This window comes from Chrysemys picta, chromosome 10 (assembly GCF_011386835.1).
Source record: "Chrysemys picta bellii isolate R12L10 chromosome 10, ASM1138683v2, whole genome shotgun sequence".
Taxonomy (NCBI): Eukaryota; Metazoa; Chordata; order Testudines; family Emydidae; genus Chrysemys; species Chrysemys picta.
This window is the reverse complement of record NC_088800.1, coordinates 27,876,333-27,894,824: the sequence shown is the minus strand read 5'-3', so window position 1 is coordinate 27,894,824 and position 18,492 is coordinate 27,876,333. Positions and strand designations below refer to the sequence as shown.

At 46.2% G+C, this 18,492-nt stretch overlaps 1 long non-coding RNA gene and 1 pseudogene across 1 annotated transcript; both read right to left on the bottom strand.

Annotated features, from left to right (window-relative positions):
* Window positions 1–769: 769 nt before the first annotated feature.
* LOC135973933 (uncharacterized) lies at window positions 770–6,722 on the bottom strand (annotated as a pseudogene).
* Window positions 6,723–10,279: 3,557 nt separating this feature from the next.
* LOC135973932 (uncharacterized) lies at window positions 10,280–17,175 on the bottom strand. Its single transcript, XR_010591047.1, has 2 exons — window positions 15,188–17,175; window positions 10,280–12,444 (listed from the first exon to the last, which is right to left on the bottom strand). It is a non-coding gene; the product is annotated as an uncharacterized LOC135973932 (long non-coding RNA).
* Window positions 17,176–18,492: the final 1,317 nt, after the last annotated feature.

Sequence of the window (18,492 nt, the reverse complement as noted above, 5' to 3'; positions counted from 1 at the left end):
TCTCCAGTATTTCACTCCTGACTAGCTTAGGCAGTTCCCTGCTCAGCTTGCTGGCTTCTGTAAATCCCTACAGTGCATGGGGTGCCTAGGCACCTAACTCGGAATTATGAATTCCACTAGGTGACAGGGCACCGTTAGGTGTTGCAACACTTAAGACCCCTTTGCGAATCTTGCCCTATGCAGTCTAGACTGAGCTTCCATGCTAGAGCAATGCTGAAATCACCAACACATGCCAGTTAAAGACAAACACAACCACGTTATTTAGAACCATTTGGGGTCCTCAACATCTTTCCTTCTTAGTAATTAAAAGCAAACTCAGTTATAAAAATTCTGCTCTGTTTCCAACACTGAGCTCATTAACATTAATAAAGAATAAACTAACTAACACTTACCTATAGAAACTCAGAGTAAATCAGCAACTTAATTGTTTATTAGGAAAGGTTAAAAAGAAATGTCTGTTCTTCATGGATAATATGGAAGCCCAACCTCCAGTAGTATAAGAGTGTTGCCAGCACAGAGGCCCGAGGACAGCAACAGCGGTGTTCGTTGCCCGGTGTGCTTCGCGCCAATGAACACACCAGGGTGGAGAAGCAAACAAAGTTTATTTGAGATCTCAAAGTGATGCAAGGAGACAGGCAAGTCTCAGATCAAGCACACCAGCAAAAACAGTTTTCCTCTCTTTATACATTTTACAACTAAACCCCCCCACCACTTCCCCCCCGCTCGACCCCTCCCTTTCCTCCCCCTCCCCTCTCTACCGAAGGCATGTTTATACATTTAAGCCGTTAAATCATTCTGGGGCTATAAGTCTAGTTTGTTAGTAACTTCTCTCTAAACAGTTATCTGGTCCTGTTCCCCTTGATTTATTACCTCTTCTCCAGCTAAAAACATGCAAGCCTCATCATTATTGCTTGGTACCTGGTATGGGGGGGGGAGGGTTGTAACTGATAATTGGCTGTTTACACATTCCATGCATCTAGCTTTCGAGGTCGATTAGAGTTAAACATTGAAGAACTTTGGTTCACATAGGCCTAATGAAGTCAACAGTTCCCTCCTTTGAGAATACTCAACAAGCTTTTGGCTGTTTTTTCTCATATTCTGTGGACAAGATACGATTGAGTGCCATGGAGCTGGGGTTCTCAATGAGAGGGTATGCCGGGACTTCTGGGGAACGGGGGGCACAAAGCTTATGGAGGAGCAATTTAAAACAAGCAATCAGGAGAAGGGTGACCAGGCACAGTACCACACCTGTGAGGAGGAAACGCACAAGGCCATTTCCCAGTCCTCCCAGGTTGGGCAACCAACTCCAAAGGGAATCAAAAACTGTGGGTTCCCTTTCCTGAGCCTTCCACTGCTCGAAAGCCTGTTCGGCTGACAGGACCTGCTTGTTAATATCCTGTGAGTTTTCTGGGACATAAGTACAACATTCACTCCCAATAAGGACACACATCCTGCCCTGGGAGGCTAAAACATAATCTAAGGCCTGTCTGTTTTGCGGGGACAGCAACCGGAGCTGGTAAAGCTCTGAGTTAAGGCTTTTCTCTACGGCCAAGGTCTCATTGACATACTTGGTGAGAAACACAGAGAGCCTACGATAAAATTGAGCCAGTCGTCCCACCCCATTGGATGGGAGAAAGATCATACCCAACCTGTCTCCTTCTGTAATGGGCTCTGGGGTGGCATACAAAGATCTACGCTGCCTGGGGCAGCCAGGGGGCAGTTTAGGGAGGATACGAAGGGGTGGGGCAAGATATCCTAGATAGCAGCTTCCATACCACTGATGCGGTAGCCACTTATAGGCAGAGGTACCGCAAATGTAAAAGGAGTGGCCATTCCCTACCAAGCCATTATAACCGCTACTCCACCTATTTGTTTGGGTGACACTAAACAATCCGAACCAAGTGGTAGAGTCGGATTTGCCGTTAACATAGACAGGGATGGAAGCGTCACTGTCAGGGGATAAATAATACTGACAGGTACTATTCCCAACAAACCAGGTGTGATTGCTGAACTTGAACACCAACCCAAGGGCCACTGACCGCAGCCTAATAGGGGAAGGGATATACGTTGAGTTGGCCTGCGGCTTCCAGGGGTCATCCCTTAACGCATACTGGGATTCAATGGTACATTTTTGCAACAAGGGGGTACCCGAGGCATTTTTCCCCCTACTGAACCATCCCCAACAGATATCTGACCAATTTTGGGGAATTATCCTCCAAGGTAATTCTGCTGCGTGGTGTGGGATTTGGGAGCACACCCAGCAGTTAGAGAGGTTAAACTCTTGGGCAAAGCAAACCTTCAGGGACTCATATGTGTTTGTCTCTAAGTCAGCAGGGATTCCTTTCCATCCCGCATGTGCCTGGGGGGAAACGGGAGTTAACAAAAGGAGTGTCCCTATGGCAAAGAGCACCACTGTGGCAGACCCTGGACCTGAACTCATACTGGGCAGGTGACCCTAGGGCCTAACAATCACAATTCCCACAAAATAACAATTACCAATAGCAAGCAGATTAAAAACAAAAGGGACCAGGCCACCAGGTTAGGCCAGTCCTGTAAAAATAAACACAGCCAATACTCAAAGTTCTCATGGGGAGTGCGCTGCAACTGTCCAAAGAAATCACAGGGCATTCCCAGCAGACACTATTGTCGCTGAATAACAGCTTAAGTCCCAGATCGTCACTGGCAGTCTTCTCTGCAGGCTGAACGGTCCCCCGTTCAGGAGCGGGCACCGCTTTCAGACAAGAGTGATGAATCCAGTTTTTGTGTCCCTCAACCTTTGCTGCTGTATGGGAGACCAGCAGGACGGTGTGGGGTCCCTTCCACTTCTCTTGGAGAGGCTCGTCCTTCCAGGTCCGAACGAGTACGGAATCACCTGGCTGCAAGGAGTGGATCGGAGCATCCAGCGGGAGAGGCTGCAAATCTTTGGTATACCTGTGGAGAGAACAGCAGACAGAGAGCACATATACTGACATAAGAAGCCACACCCCATTTCCCACTCCCCTGCCAGAACCAGTGTACCATTCATAGGCCATGCCCTTCCAAACATAATCTCGAAGGACTGAGCCCTAACCTACCCTTTGGGAGAGCGTGAATGCGGAGAAAAACAAGGGGCAAAGCATCAGGCCACTTAAGGGAAGCCTCTTGGCAAACTTTTGAGAGGTGCCACTTAAGTGTCTAATTTGTACGCTCCACTACCCCACTGGCCTGTGGTCGCCATGGCGTGTGGAGCTTTCAGGAGATCTGTAGGGCATCCGATATCTTCTGAACGACTTGGGATGTGAAGTGTGTTCCGTGTCAGATTCCATCCACTGGGGGAGTCTGAAGCAAGGAATGATCTCCTGACAAATTTAAGAGCCACCGTTTTGGCAGTGTTGTTACGGCATGGGAAGGCCTCAGGCCATCCGCTGAATCGATCCACCAAGACGAGGAGGTATCTGAATGCTTGGGTTCGGGGAAACTCAGTAAAATCTATTTGCCAAACCAGTCCTGGGCCTTGGGTAGGCTCCAGAGCGGCTGGCAGCACTGACACTCCTGGTCGAGGGTTCTTTTGGCAGACTAGACATTCAGCCTGCACCTGGGAGGCCAGAGGCCTAAGTCCAGAGGTTAGAAAATATTTACCCATTAGCTGAGAGAGAGCCTCCCTCCCTGCGTGAGTGGACTGATGTAGCTTCTGTAGCACTGGCCGAATTAGGCCCTTTGTTAGTAGGATCTTTCCTTCCAGGGAGTGGAACCACCCCTCTTTTTCCTGGAGACCGAGCCTGTTGGCCAGGTTCCTTTCTTCGCCAGAGTACTGAGGGGTCGGGAGCTCCCCCACTGATGGGATGAGAGCCTGCATATGGGCATTTTCAGCTTCCAGTGGTTCCAGGGTAGCAGCTCGCTTGGCCTCCCTATCCGCCCTAGCATTACCTCTAGCCACATCTTGATCTTCCTTTTGATGAGCCTTGCAGCGTACCACTGCTACCGCTGAGTGGAGCTGTACCGCTTCTAAAAGCCGGAGAATTTGAAGTCCATGCTTAACTGGAGAGCTTTGAGCTGTCAACATTCCTCTTTGTTTCCATAGACCAGCATGGGCATGTAGTACTCCAAAGGCATATCTGGAATCAGTAAAAATGTTAACTCTTTTCCCTTTTGACAGTTCAAGTGCACGGGTTAAGGCTATCAATTCAGCCAGCTGGGCTGATGTCCCAGCAGGTAAACCCTCTGCTTCCACAGTTTCGTGGAGATTTACAACAGCATAGCCAGCCCTCCTTTGCCCATTTACAACTGTACTACTGCCGTCGGCATACCACTCATAATCAGCATTTGGGAAGGGTTGATCTTTTAAGTCTGGGCGGCTGGAGTATTGGGCATCTATGGTCTCCAAACAGTCGTGTTCCTGCTCCTCTGTCTCCGGTAACAGGGTAGCTGAGTTAAGGGAGGGACAGGTCTGTAGGGTAACTTCAGGATTTTCTACAAGCTTTGCCTGATACCGAGCAACCCGAGCCTGTGTAAGCCAGAGACCACCCTTAGTATCCAGCAGGGCTTGAACCATGTGAGGGGTATACACTTGCACAATTCCCTCCAGTGTCAGTTTCTCAGCTTCCCCAAGCACTAGGGCAGTTGCTGCGACCGCCCGCAAACATGCTGGCCATCCCTGGGCAACTTGATCCAGTTGTTTAGAGAAATATGCCATGGGACGTTTCCAGGTGCCTAATAACTGAGTAAGCACTCCCAGGGCCACCCCTTTCCTTTCATGCACATACAGTTGGAATGGCTTAGAGAGGTCTGGCAGACCCAGGGCTGGGGCTTCCATCAGTTTCCTTTTTAAAACCTTAAATGCCTTGTCGGCTTCTGGGGACCAGTGAAAGGGGTCATGATCCGCTCCCTTATCACATTCGTACAAGGGGTTAGCCCACAGTCCAAACTCTGGGATCCATATCCTGCAGAAGCCGGCCATACCCAGAAATGCCCTTAGCCGTTTACGATTGCTTGGGATAGGAATTTGGCAGATAGCTTCCTTCCTTTCATTTGACAGCTGACGTTCCCCCTACTTTATGTAAAACCCTAAGTATTGTACTTCTGGGAGAGCAATCTGAGCCTTACTGTGTGCCACTCGATATCCTCGGAGTCCAACAAAGTTCAGGAGGCTCACAGTGGCTTTAAGGCAAGAGGTTAGACCCACAGCAGCAATTAACAAGTCATCCACATATTGCAGGAGGAGGACTTTGTCCTCGTTGTCCCACTCCTCCAAGTCTCTGGCCAGGGTCTGGCTGAAAAGGGTGGGGGGAATTTTTAAATCCCTGGGCCAGCATTGTCCAGCAAAGCTGCTTTTTCACCCTCCTTTTGTCCTCCCACTCGAAGAAGAAAATCTCCTGAGATTGGGTGTCGACCGGAATCGTGAAGAAAGCATCCTTTAAATCCAGGACCGAAAAATGGGTGTACTGCCCCCCTATAGAGGCCAACAGTGTATACGGGTTTGGAACGAGGGGGTGCAGAGTCTTAACCCGCTCATTAACCGCTCTCAGATCCTGGACCAGCCACTATGTGCCACTGGGCTTTCATACAGGCAAGATAGGAGTGTTCCAAGCTGACTGGCATTCTCGAAGTACCCCGCACTTTAAGAACTGGTCTATAGTTTCCTGCAGTCCCTCTCTGGCTTCCCTTTTGATCGGATACTGCTTGATTCGCACTGGACCTTTTCCTGGCAAGAGCTGAACAGTAACAGGGGTTTGATGGGCTGCCTTTCCTGGGATCCCTGATGCCCATACCAGAGGAAAAACCTGCTCCTCCCACTGGCTCCACTCTGGGGCTTGCATGGCTGAGGGCTCAATTGCAAGGGTCATTATCCAGGCATTCTCTGGAGGTAAGGTGAGGCTTATTTCATCTTGAGTGAAATGCAGGGTGGCACCTAAGCGACAAAGCAGGTCCCGTCCTAATAGTGGCGTTGGACAATCGGGGAGGTAAACCAGTTTGTGAGATAGAGTTCTGTTTCCCAAAGCACATTCCGCTGGGGCATATACTGGGCACTTAGTTCCTTTCCCTGTGGCTCCCACCACAGTGAGGGAATCTGCCACGGGCAGCTGAAGGGGTTGGTTTACAGCGGTTTGTGCAGCTCCAGAGTCTATTAAAAAGTCTATGTCCGAATCTCCCACCCGCATTTTTACTCGGAGTTCCGGGGGCAGGATAGTCCGTCTCTCCTGACACCCCTATTCTTGATCCTCCGCTGCCATCATAGGGGTACCTTCCCTTTCAGGGCACTCATTTTTCCAATGTCCCTCCTTTCGGCATATGGCACACTGGTTGCGACCCAGATGCCTTTCCTGTAAGCCAGGGCGCCCACGTCCACGTCCTCTCATTCCCCGGCCCCTTCCACCTTCCTGAAATCTTCCCCTGCCACCAGCCTGTACTGCTGCAACCATCATTTTCTCTTGCCTCTTTTCCTTTTCTCCCTCCCTAAGGCTGTAAGCCCTGTTTGCAGTTTCCAGAATCTGTGCCATTGTCATACCCATCAAATCCTTTTTCTGCAGTTTCCTTTTAATATCAGGGGCGGCACGGCTGGTAAAGATACCCTTTATAATTGCCTCAGTTGCCTGATCATCGGGATTGGCATTCGTAGTTTGCCTGATGGTATCCCGAAACACTGCAGAAAAGCAACCAGACTCTCTTTTGGCTCCTGTACTAGCTCATACGGCTTAGCCCAATTGTTATGTTGGACAGCTGAGTGTCAGAGACCATGTAATAGGAGCTCCTTGTATACAGTGAGACGGGTGAGATCCACCGGCACATTGGGATTCCACTGGGGGTCTGCTGTAGGGACCTGGACTGCAGCAGCAGGGACGTTTACTGCATTTGCCTCATGTCTATGCTGTGCCTCCTCCCGTGCCTTAGATACAACCTGATTACGCTCCACCTCAGACAGCAGGGTCTGCATAAGGACATTACAGTCATCCCAGTCAGGCTTATGACTAGCCAGACACCCCTCAAAGACCGAGATAAACTTGCTTGGATTCGTAGAGAATTCCCCTGCCTGTGCCTTAAAGGCTGCTAGGTCAACTGGGTTAAAAGACACATGGGTGTAAATTGCACCAAGGGGGCAATTTCTGGGACCTGAGGCACCCTGTCTTTATATGGTGGGGTGTTGGAGCCGAAGGGGTCACCGACTCTGCCATCACAACCGGGGGAGGGTTCTGGGGATTAACAGTAGTTACTACCGAACCTGTCCGAGTCAAATTACCTTTGCAAAAGATCTGACCTATCTCTTAACAACATAAACAACTGTGCATACATATGTTCATTCCATTTACCCGTTCACTGACAAAACAGAAGCAATTGAAGGATCGTATTATAATTAAATGATCCCTCCTTTCCTGGTCCTCTAGCTGATATTGAGGCCAGTCTACTGTACAGAATCTTTTCAATTTACTTTTAATCAACAGATCCGATCCAAACACTTTCCAGTTCACCAGAAAGCATTCTAAGGGTGTACGCCTTGCCCTGCCTGCAGTACTCTGTCCCTGCCCCATACTCTAGGGAGACACTGGGCGTCCCCAGGTCAAAACAGGTAAAGTCCCCACTGGACTGTTCCTACCTTATCCAAGGGTCCAGTTCTGCACCGTCGCCCGCAGCTGCTTCTCCACTACTCGATCGCATTGCACCGTTGTACCCTCCGGGGTCGACCAAACCACGTCTCCGCCGAGACCCCCGATGAAATCACCGGTGCGCGCTGGGCATTGGTCGTCGCCACAATCCATCGACCTCCGAGAGGGGTCCGGGCAAGGCTAAATTTCAGCCTCGAGCCCACCCAGGGACGCCAAGACTGTGCTGGCAAGCAGGGACTTGCTCTGGAAGTCTCTGAAACTTGGGGAGGTTTGTCTACACCCAGTGACAGGCTGAAACCTCCTGCTTAGTGTGGTGCATCTCCCCCTCTAGTGGCGAGGCCGGCCAACTACAGAGTGATGAGTCGGCTACAGCCTAAGCTAACTGATATGTGTCTTGTAGCTCATGCAGTAAAGGCTCCTGCACTGAGGTTTCAGAGGCCCCAGGTTCAAACCTTGCTCTGCTGGCAACAAGAGCTGAGAGAATAATTCATAAAAATAATTTCCTTGATAAATCTTATTTTTCTGTTTGTGGAATAGCTCACATTTGTTATTTGAAGTTATTAAATCCATTTTATATACTCCATAGTTTGCTATTAAATTCAAAATCCATAATGTGAACTCTGATACTTCGCTGTGAGTGGGCACATAAATCTTGTGGTATTATTTCTGTTCCCTCGCTGGACTTTAACTCTTATGAGATTTCTGGTGTGAATGCTCACAGGAAGTGGCTCAAGTTTAAAATATTATCATTAATATTCATAGTGAAAAGACATATGAAGCAAACAGAAAAGGCTGCAAACATGGTTGTACATTGCTGGGCTGTTTCAGCAGCCTGGGCAGATAAGCAAACATCACATCCAGATCCTTTAAAGGCCCTTGACTCAGGGCTCCATTTATAATTTGTAAACAAAGGACATAAATAACACAAAAGAAAACAACTCTGCTGACAAATGCTATCTCAGTCCCCCAAGGTTTTTCCCTTGCCCTCAACACCCAAGGAGAAAAATCCACTCAGTTCCAGTCAACCCTGTAGGTCCAGCTTCCTCTTTCTTACAGATGTCATCCAGCCATGTGATAGGCAGGGATCCATTAGCCCTTCCCAGGGAGCTGCTTCACCTTGTCACAATGGTCAAAGCAAACTCATTTAAAAATGCAAACAAATATCTGCAGAAAATCTTGTGCACCCACCTCCGGGTAGCATGTAGAATGCAGAACGATTAGCATACCAGAATACTGAATATAAATTTTGTTTTTCCAACATATTGATCCAGTTTTTCAAAATTAGAAAATACAGTTGTATCAATACACATCTGTGATTGCCTAATTTTAATGAGTGTGACTCAAACTGTTCATTTGGAGGTAAGATTGGGCGCAAGCAAATATCTGTGCACAAATTTATCTAACTTGAAAATGTGGCCTGTTTCTCTCTCTCTTATGCAGAAAGATAAATGTATCCCTGTGCAGCACATCATCCACGTATTGCATAGATCCCACTTAAACCCTATTTTGAGAACTTACATTAAATTATAATGGTGCAAAGGTCTCTTGGCCCTCTGCACAGAGGTAAATTCCACCCAAATAGCACAGAAAACTACTGTTGAAAAAGCTGCAAAATCCTGCACTAAAGCTTACGTGAACCCCCCCCCCTCCAATTGTTACATAAACCATAGCTCATTTATACCTGAGAGCTCTTCTAGTTTCATATACAGTATAAGGAAGTTTAGTATTGTTGTCAATGCACAGGGGACAAGGATTAAAGACAATTCAAAGTGATTTGCCAGATGACTGCAGAATTATTAGGATTGTGCAGTGATTGCAATATGCTGCACTGGTTCAGTGACTGGTTCATATCTGTGAGTGAAGATCTTTTTCTCTCTGCAGAGGCCTAGGACATGCAAAGCAATTAACATGACAGAAAAATGATATGACAGTCCTGAGATTATATCATTGCAAAAGTGACTGTGATTTAGATGCAACTAGAAAGGGACTGTAGTGGTTTCTGACTTTGATATAATTATTGTATGACTGCTGTCGGAGAAAAACTGAGTTCTCACTATTTTGTTAGGTACAGCAAGTCAGATGTTTTATTAACTCTCACATGTGCAGAGGGAGAGAGCTAAACAGGTCTCTCCCCGGTTACTAATTACAGCAAGCATTTATACCTTTCATTACAAAAATAATGAGGGACAGCAGCATTTTTGTTTATACATAGGCCATCTTGATATCTCATTTCCTCAGTTGTTTTGACTCTTGCCAACATACAATTATTTTCTATTCCTTATCTACACAAGGTCTTCTACACTTTATCTATGCTGAGGTCATCATGACTTCTTACACAGTTCTTTCTCACCCGCCTCACACAATCCTCGCTTCTACAAATCTCGCGTTAACAGGGTTACAGTTAGCCTGACTCTTGCTAACAAACGTCATGCATTGCAGTTTCCTTCTGTCAGTTCTTTTCTCTGCTTCCACAACCCCCCCTTTTGTACTTCTAGTACAACAAACATTCTCAAATCTCTATTTGCATCAAGTCCTGGACTTCTGATTCTAAATCAGATGCTTCAACCTTAGGGGTTTTGATTGGATGCAATGACAATGCATGATTAGCATGAACATGAAAGGTATTACTATTATTACATCTTTTACAACAACAATAACATAATCCTAAACTAACTAATAACAATACAAGCAATAACATTCCCATAGCAATACTATAATGGGGTTGTTGTACAGCCTTTGTCATAAAGCACAATACATCATATTTAGTACATAAGGTAGATACTCTATAAGCAGTGTGAAAGGCATACTTTTCTACTTGATATACATTTTGAAGCATGTGAATTTGCCCTTGTACCTCAGAGATTTTCTGAATCTCAGGTAACAATGAAAGCAAATTTTGAAATCTATCAGATAGTAAGCTAGTCCAATTAAAGGGTATCTGAAACCTAAGGACTACTTGCAAAATTCTGTCTGCAGGCCAGTAAATAATATGATTGCCTGCAGTGGTAATGAGATTAAAATGTATGTCTTGCAATGTGGTGGCTTTAACATACACACAGCTATCATTAGCTTAAAAAAATAAGTGTCCTGTCAGGGTAGTTCCTTGTCCCCTACCCTCCCAGCAAACGTAGTCATGAAGAGTAACAACTTCTCCTGGCTTCAGTTTACAGATACACTGAAGCTGTGGGGGTTGTAACGGCCAAAATGTCCATAGGTTACCTAACCCCATCCAAATGTCAGGTGTAATCCCAGGAGCACTGACTAAAAATCGATTGGGCATACCAGGTGGTCTAATTTCCCAGATGTCTCGATGAATTACCCAATCCCATATGCATCCTCCCCATGGACCCGGCAGGATACGGTCTGTGGGAGCCCACACCCCTGTACCGGTCCATATGCTTGGAAGGAGCACTGAGAACGTCCGCACTTCCACCCAGAAAGTTTCCAAGTATGTCTCCATGGCCACAGATCAGATGGTACTCCTGATGTGTCTGTAAGGGCAGTGGGCCAAGCCTGGTGCTCTAGATCATTCCGAATGGCCATTAGCTGGTCATTCAAGAAATCCTGAATCTCTGAGCATGCTAGATCCCACTGCAATGCCTTCCCAGCCTCAGTGATATTCAATACCATCTCTGTCAGCAACTTCTGGGTCATTGAACTAAGGGTGGAAATAACATGTAACTCATCAACTCCAGCCTGTACCTGGGTTAGTTGTGCTCCAGAAACAAGGCCAATGGCCTTCTCTAGTTGCCCCAATTTCTCATCATGTTCTTGGTTCTTAAAAATATTCCAAACTGCTGCTGCATTACTGGCCCCATCCCAAAGGGATCCGGTCAAGTCTCTCTTCTTTCTAGAGGAAATAACCCAAGCCCTCTGTTGTGCTAATCTAATGGCAGCCCCCTGTGAGCAATTATAAATTCTTGGGGTTCACTGGTAGTGATATCATATACTTTTATCTCCACTGATCCATTCAATTGTTCGCTTATATGGGATATCCTGAACCTTAAAAATATATTTTTTCAAACAATATTTAAATAAATCACTAAAGTGTGAAGGCCTTAGTCATTGGTTTTATCAAATATATGGCATTGTCTGTATTTGGATGTGTTACAGGGGTAATAGTGTAATGGAGGAGATGGCAGGGGCAATGGCAACAAGGTGCCTTTGGTACTTATCATTTAAAATCCAATTAGGGAGGGCAATACATGCTGAAGGACTTATCCAAAACACAGGGCGCAGCCTGTAGAATAAACCCCAAAATCCAATCAATACCACGTTCCCAAGCATGGGTCCCACAAGTTTCTTCCTGCCAGTGTATAATTCTTTGTTTCTTCACCAGGGTCAGTTCTTAATGTCTCTTGTAGTCAGGAATCCCTGGACTTTGTGGTTTCAATTAAGCAAGTGTTCCTTCTTCTCTTTTCCTGAAACAGTGTGGTTTAGCATCATACAGGGGAGAGGTTACTAGCACATCACCCTGTAATGGTTTTGCTTCTTCTAGAAAAATCCAGAGGCACAGTAGGTCTGTCAGTGGACAAGGGAGAGGTTACTAGCACTTCACCTTGTCTTTTCTTTCTTTCTTTCTTTTTCCTGCTGTCCAGAAGACACAGCAGAGCTAGAAGGAGAAATAGGCTTATCATCAGTCGGAGAGTCCTCCCGAGGTGGAGGGGTCTTTTTACAGTGAGAAGCATGGGTCCAGGCAGGTAGTCCTTGGCACTTCACAGTGGTGGTGGTGGTTAACAGGACTTGGAAAGGGCCTTTCCAGTGTGGAGCCAAAGCAGTCTTTCGTTGATGGACTTTACGTAGACTCAGTCTCCTTGTTTCAATGAATGGCAGGGCTGCTAGGGTCTTTGGGTAGCACTTCTTTTATCTATGAGAAAAGAAACCTAACACATTTCATTAATGCCTGGCAGTGTTTTGCAGATCTCATAGTTGCTTGGGCACATTCAGGCCCCCCTTTTCTTGGCTATCAGCCAAGTCTTAGCTGTGGGCAGTGTCCTTGGATGGTGCCAGCATCTTATCTTTGGACTGAGCTTGCTAGCTATTTTTCCTCAGTTAACTCATTCTGTTCTTTTTCCTTCTCCCTTTCTTGGCTTCTTTTAACCTACAAAGGAAACTTCCACTTTTCACTCATACACCTTTTCCCAACAATGAACACATACACATTGCCATTATACAGTACATTAGTCTTATTATTCAATGTATGCCATGTACACCCTTCCAGTAAAATAACTTTATTACAGAGCTTTGGAGCAACAAACCAGGACAAGCACACCCACTTTTGAGGAGTCCACTCGGTACAACCTCAGGTGTCCAATAGCTTTCCTCCCTCCCCAGCCCTCTGGCTAGAAATCTGAAGTAGCCAGAAGGATCCCATGGGCAATGTGGGGAGTGGGTTAACCTTCCATGTCCTTGCTTCCAAAGACTGTTGGTATGCAAATTTTAACAACAATTTTTTCAATTAAAAAAAAAAATCTGGCCAATGAAGTTTCTTTTTCTTACTTAAGCAACTGTATTAGACTTTAGTATATCACATTTTCCTGATTTATCCAAACACTTTTTGTATTCCAAGTTGAATAAAAACAAGTATCTGCTTTTTGATTTAACCCTTCTATTTAATTTTGAACTAGACGGTCTTATGAAAATATTAAACCCAACAATTTTGGCCACAAGACAAACACCACAAGACAGGACAAAGAACACAAAAATAATTCCTATTGTACCAGTAAATGCATGGTACATTGAATGCTGTTCAGCTGGCATCCGTTTTCTCTGATGATCTGAAAGACAAAAGAACAGAGGTCTACCCCTTCTGGGTAGTCAGTCATTGCTTAAAATATTTCCTTTATATACACATACTCTTGTTGATTTTAGACAAAACAGAGGAATTATCCCATATTTCCTTGTATTTGTTTCATAGGCAGCCCAGGTTTCAGTGGCTTCTACCTTATTAGTTAGAAAATTGCATTAATACAGATGCTTTCTGGCTTGCTTCCAGATTCAAAGCTATCCACAGCTTAAAAATTCTTATGTAAAAAGGGACACAATTAACTTTCCCAGACTTTTGATTGCCTTTTACTTCTAACTCCTGCTTTCAAACACCCAGTGATCTGAAAAGAGAAAACACAACCTATATTGGTAGGTTTGCATTTCTTTTACCTCTGCTACAATATACACTGCACATGTTCTGGGGAAAATGCACATCCTATCCACAATTCAATTTCCACAACACTAGCCACATCAATTTCTACACAAGGTGTAACTGTTTCTTTTGTGCTTACAAAATCTCCATGCACCCCTAGTAAAGTGACAGCTCGACCACACAGAGCCAGGGGCACTGTCCTTCTCTCTCTTTTTACCAGATCTTTTATCTGCTATTTTGTTACCCAAAAACAAATTCAAATCTTTATTCTTTCCTGAACAATGGGTAAAAGCCATTTACTTAACATATAATTCAAAGGGCTATCCTTAGAGGGTTTTACCAGAGACCCACCCATCTGCCTGCTGACACTCTAACAGAGAATTACACAGAGAACAGAGGGAATTATGGCCTAATAGGATCCTATTACAGGAATTTCTACTAATACTGACCGCTACAGGGGACGGGACAGAAGGATCCCAATTCAACCTCAGAGCTTCATTGCACGCGATGGCTTCCACTCTGAGGAATTACAAATGAGAGGCTCAGTTCCGTCCACACACCTAACACCTAAATGTATAAGACAGAAATTCATTAACCGGAGTCGCCAGTAACTGTCACCAAAATATCGGGTCCACCTAGCTGAGAGCCAATAACAGCCAGACAGGGATAAGGAAGAGTTGCTTTATTCAGCAGAAGAAAGGAGAGCCTTGCACCTTGGTACAAAGACTCTGTCTTACACACATTTTACCATTTCAATTATTATCCTGGGGATTTGAAATCCCCCATGCTTATAATTACTTACTCCTTTCCTTCCACTATGCCCTCAAAGTTTCCAACCTGTTCTCCAATCTCTCTATCTATTGCCTGCCCGCTTGGGCCCGATCCTGCTTTTCTCGCTGAACCGTCCCTTCCATGGGCACCGGCTTTTTCACTACCAATTTAGATAGGAGGGTGGGCTTCTCAACTAGCCCCCACCCTTCCTGGTCTCTTCTCTTAAACATTCTTACTCACAAGGCTACCCGAGTCCTCCCTCGTGAGGCTTGCCACTTGGGCAAAACGCATGACCCATTGGCATTTAACTATTCAATTTTCTCTTGTGGCAATCACACTGCTCTTACAGCATATGCAAACACAAATGGTTAAATTCTGACAAGTCCCTGAAGGACCGGTACTTGCTTAGCCAGTGCTTCCTTTTCTGCCTGGAAGTCCTGTCTCAAGGCTTGCAACTTGCCCTGGGCGTAGGTTTGAGTTGCTGCCTGGTTCATGATCTATGCTCTTAATTGCTCAATTCTAGTTATCAAGTACACAACTCTTCCCTTTTCTCCAACTTCTCTATTGCCCAGTCCTGCTACGACTGGGGTAGATCCACCTGACACCCTTCCCGGTCAGCCGGGGTGGAAAGAGGAATGCTAAATCCCTCTCCGGTTCTCAGACTTACTGCGGCTGAGAGTAGGCACACTTTCATACTCACACACGTACGTCCAGACTGGCCACGTCTGTGTATAACGTTCAGAGAAGGTGCTGTGCAATCTCCAACTTGCTTCCTCTCTTGGGAGGGCAGTTCTTTTACACCCTGAGGTCTCCTGGGCGTCTTTTCAGTGATTCCAGTCCAGGCCGGCTGCCTGTGGCTTCTTCAGCATCTCCAAACCACGCCGGCTCCAGGGTCGCAAAGGCAGACTGTTGGATCTCACTGGACAGTTAAGCTTTGCAAATGTAATCTCAGCACTGTAACTTGTATTGCCTTTGGTTTGACTATGTCTATATTTTTTCACAGTCAGCTGGGGCCGAAAGCAGTTTTTCTTTGTACTTAGCCTGGTCTGCATTGATTCTTGACCTTGAACGCAAATTAACTTTCTCTTTATCTCTGGACCAAGCTGAATTTCAAATTAACCCGTTCCTTTCCTCAATAGACAAATTGCTCCCATTGTGTGTCAGAGGCTTTTTGGTGATTAAAAGCTCCTCTGAGATGTATGATCTTATCTAGATTGAAGGTACCTTCTAGTGGGCATTGTTTAGATGAATTTTCACGCGTGTAATGATTTCAATTCTCTAAATACCTGCAGGTTTTAGTACCATAATGTACGTACATAAAATAAGCTGGGGTACCCTTAGGGGGTGAGAGGGAAGACTTAGACTGTCCCCCACCCATTTTTCCAATCACACACTCAAAGGGGAAGGATGCCCTGTCCGCGCTAGCGGTTCATAAACTAAGGACTCTCCCTACAGGGTATTCACACAGGAGTGACTAACGAGGATAGCCATGACCCCCTACACCTCCCTTCAGCAAAGAGCGTCGGCTAATCTCAGAGAGAAAGCGCTGCTTACTCTGTTGCATCCAGTGAGATGGTCAGACTGTCAGCGGCTCACACGGAGAGGAAAAGGGGAGGGAAGATGGGTGCACACACTCCTAGACCCAGGTAGCCTCCTCGCCGGACGATGCCAGGCCGAGTCAACCTACATGGGTCGGATCTCCTAAAAGATCCTCTAGTTACCGGGCTTGCGTTAGAGTAGTTCTGGTCACGAGCCAAAAGACTTCGCAGAGTACTCTGGGCGTCTTCCGGTAACACTCAATTCACACTGTGTACACACACACACACAGACCACACACACACCAAGGCCTTATACCAGGTACTACTCCTGAGTACCTCCAGGTACTATTCCCAAGTACCTCGATGCATCACTTGAGGCGGTAAAAATCCCCTCTTGAGGCGGTAACAACCCCTCAACACAGGTGCAAACCCTATGCACCTAGCATATGCTTACAGGGGGCGGCAAACAATTCCCCTATTACGCCGCTCAGCATCTGACCTTGCTGCACAGTCAATAAGTTCGGATGGCGTGAGCCCAACAGGGGCAGACGGCCCCACGGACAGTCCTCCTCCGACACCCCAATAGAGATTTCAAAAGGTCTCTTACCTCTATTGTGGCGCCATGGGGTTCGAAGGGGAACGATCCGTAGCAGCTGCCGTTGCCTCAGTGGGCGTTGCCATCCCGGACGAGCCCCCAAATTGTCGGAGAAAAACTGAGTTCTCACTATTTTGTTAGGTACAGCAAGTCAGATGTTTTATTAACTCTCACATGTGCAGAGGGAGAGAGCTAAACAGGTCTCTCCCCGGTTACTAATTACAGCAAGCATTTATACCTTTCATTACAAAAATAATGAGGGACAGCAGCATTTTTGTTTATACATAGGCCATCTTGATATCTCATTTCCTCAGTTGTTTTGACTCTTGCCAACATACAATTATTTTCTATTCCTTATCTACACAAGGTCTTCTACACTTTATCTATGCTGAGGTCATCATGACTTCTTACACAGTTCTTTCTCACCCGCCTCACACAATCCTCGCTTCTACAAATCTCGCGTTAACAGGGTTACAGTTAGCCTGACTCTTGCTAACAAACGTCATGCATTGCAGTTTCCTTCTGTCAGTTCTTTTCTCTGCTTCCACACTGCAGTGACCCAGGACTTGCCATGTCATAGAAGATTTGATTTTACAAGTCATGTAGAGCAGATACAATAGATGTAGAATAGGCTAGAAGAGTATGCCTTTCAGCTAAAAAAAAGTAAACTACAATATATGTGAGCAGTTCAGTTGCTTGCCCTACAAAAGAGGACTCATTCCTGAATATATTTAAATTTTCTAATTATTCAAATAAAAATATTTTACGTAACTGTTTAGTTACTTCCCATACATTCAGATCTTAAGGTGAGTCCTAGCAAGCACTTTCCATGTTCTTGGTGTTGTATTTACAGTACTCTAATTTGTTCAAACAGTGGCATCAGCCCTCTGAAAATGTAACCATGTATTGTACTTCTTGGACTTTCTTTTTCTTTCTGGGCTACTCTGACATTAAACGTATTGTCACCCCTTTGCCAAGAGGTTGCAGATCTTGGAGCCTTGCAGGTCAGGTTACGACTGGAGAAGAAGTCAGTGAGTTGGAGTCTAGGTATTTCCTTAGTGCAACTTGTTTATTTACAATACATCTCTACCCCGATATAATGTGGTCCTCGGGAGCCAAAAATCCCTACCGCGTTATAGGTGAAACCCTGTTATATCGGGGTAGCGGCGGCAGGGCTCCAGCGGTGATTTAAAGGGCCCAGGGCTCCCCACAGCGGCCAGAGCTCAGAGCCCTTTAAAGCGCCACCGGAGCCCCGCTGCTGGAGTCCCGGGGTAGTGGCGGCAGGGCTCCAGCAGTGATTTAAAGAGCTCAGGGCTCCGGCCGCTGTGGGGACCCCGGGCCCTTTAAATCGTCGGCCGAGCCCCACTGCCGCAGCTCCAGGGTAGCGGCGACAGGGCTCCAGCAGTGATTTAAAGGGCCCAGGGCTCCCCGCAGCAGCCGGAGCCCCAGGCCCTTTAAAGCGCCGCCCGAGCCCTGCTGCCGGAGCCCTGGGGTTACCGCGCTATATGCGAACCTGTGTTATATCAGGTCGCGTTATATCGGGGTAGAGGTGTATTTAGAACACTTGTCAGGGATGGTCCAGATAATACTCAGTTCTGCCTTGAGTGCTAGAAGACCTCTCGAGGTCTTTTCCAGTCCTATGATTCTATAATATATATACACCAGTTCTTGAACGGAGGTGGACACAAACAGTGCACAGGCAATCTGTCCTTTTAGAAATCTCAGCTCCAATAACCAATGTCAGAGAATCATAGGGCTACAAGGGATCACAAGGGTCATCTAGTCTAACCATCTGCCAAGATGCAGTATTTGTTGTGTCTAAACCATCCAAGTTTTTCCTGAGATTTAATCTAAATCTGCTATACTGTAGTT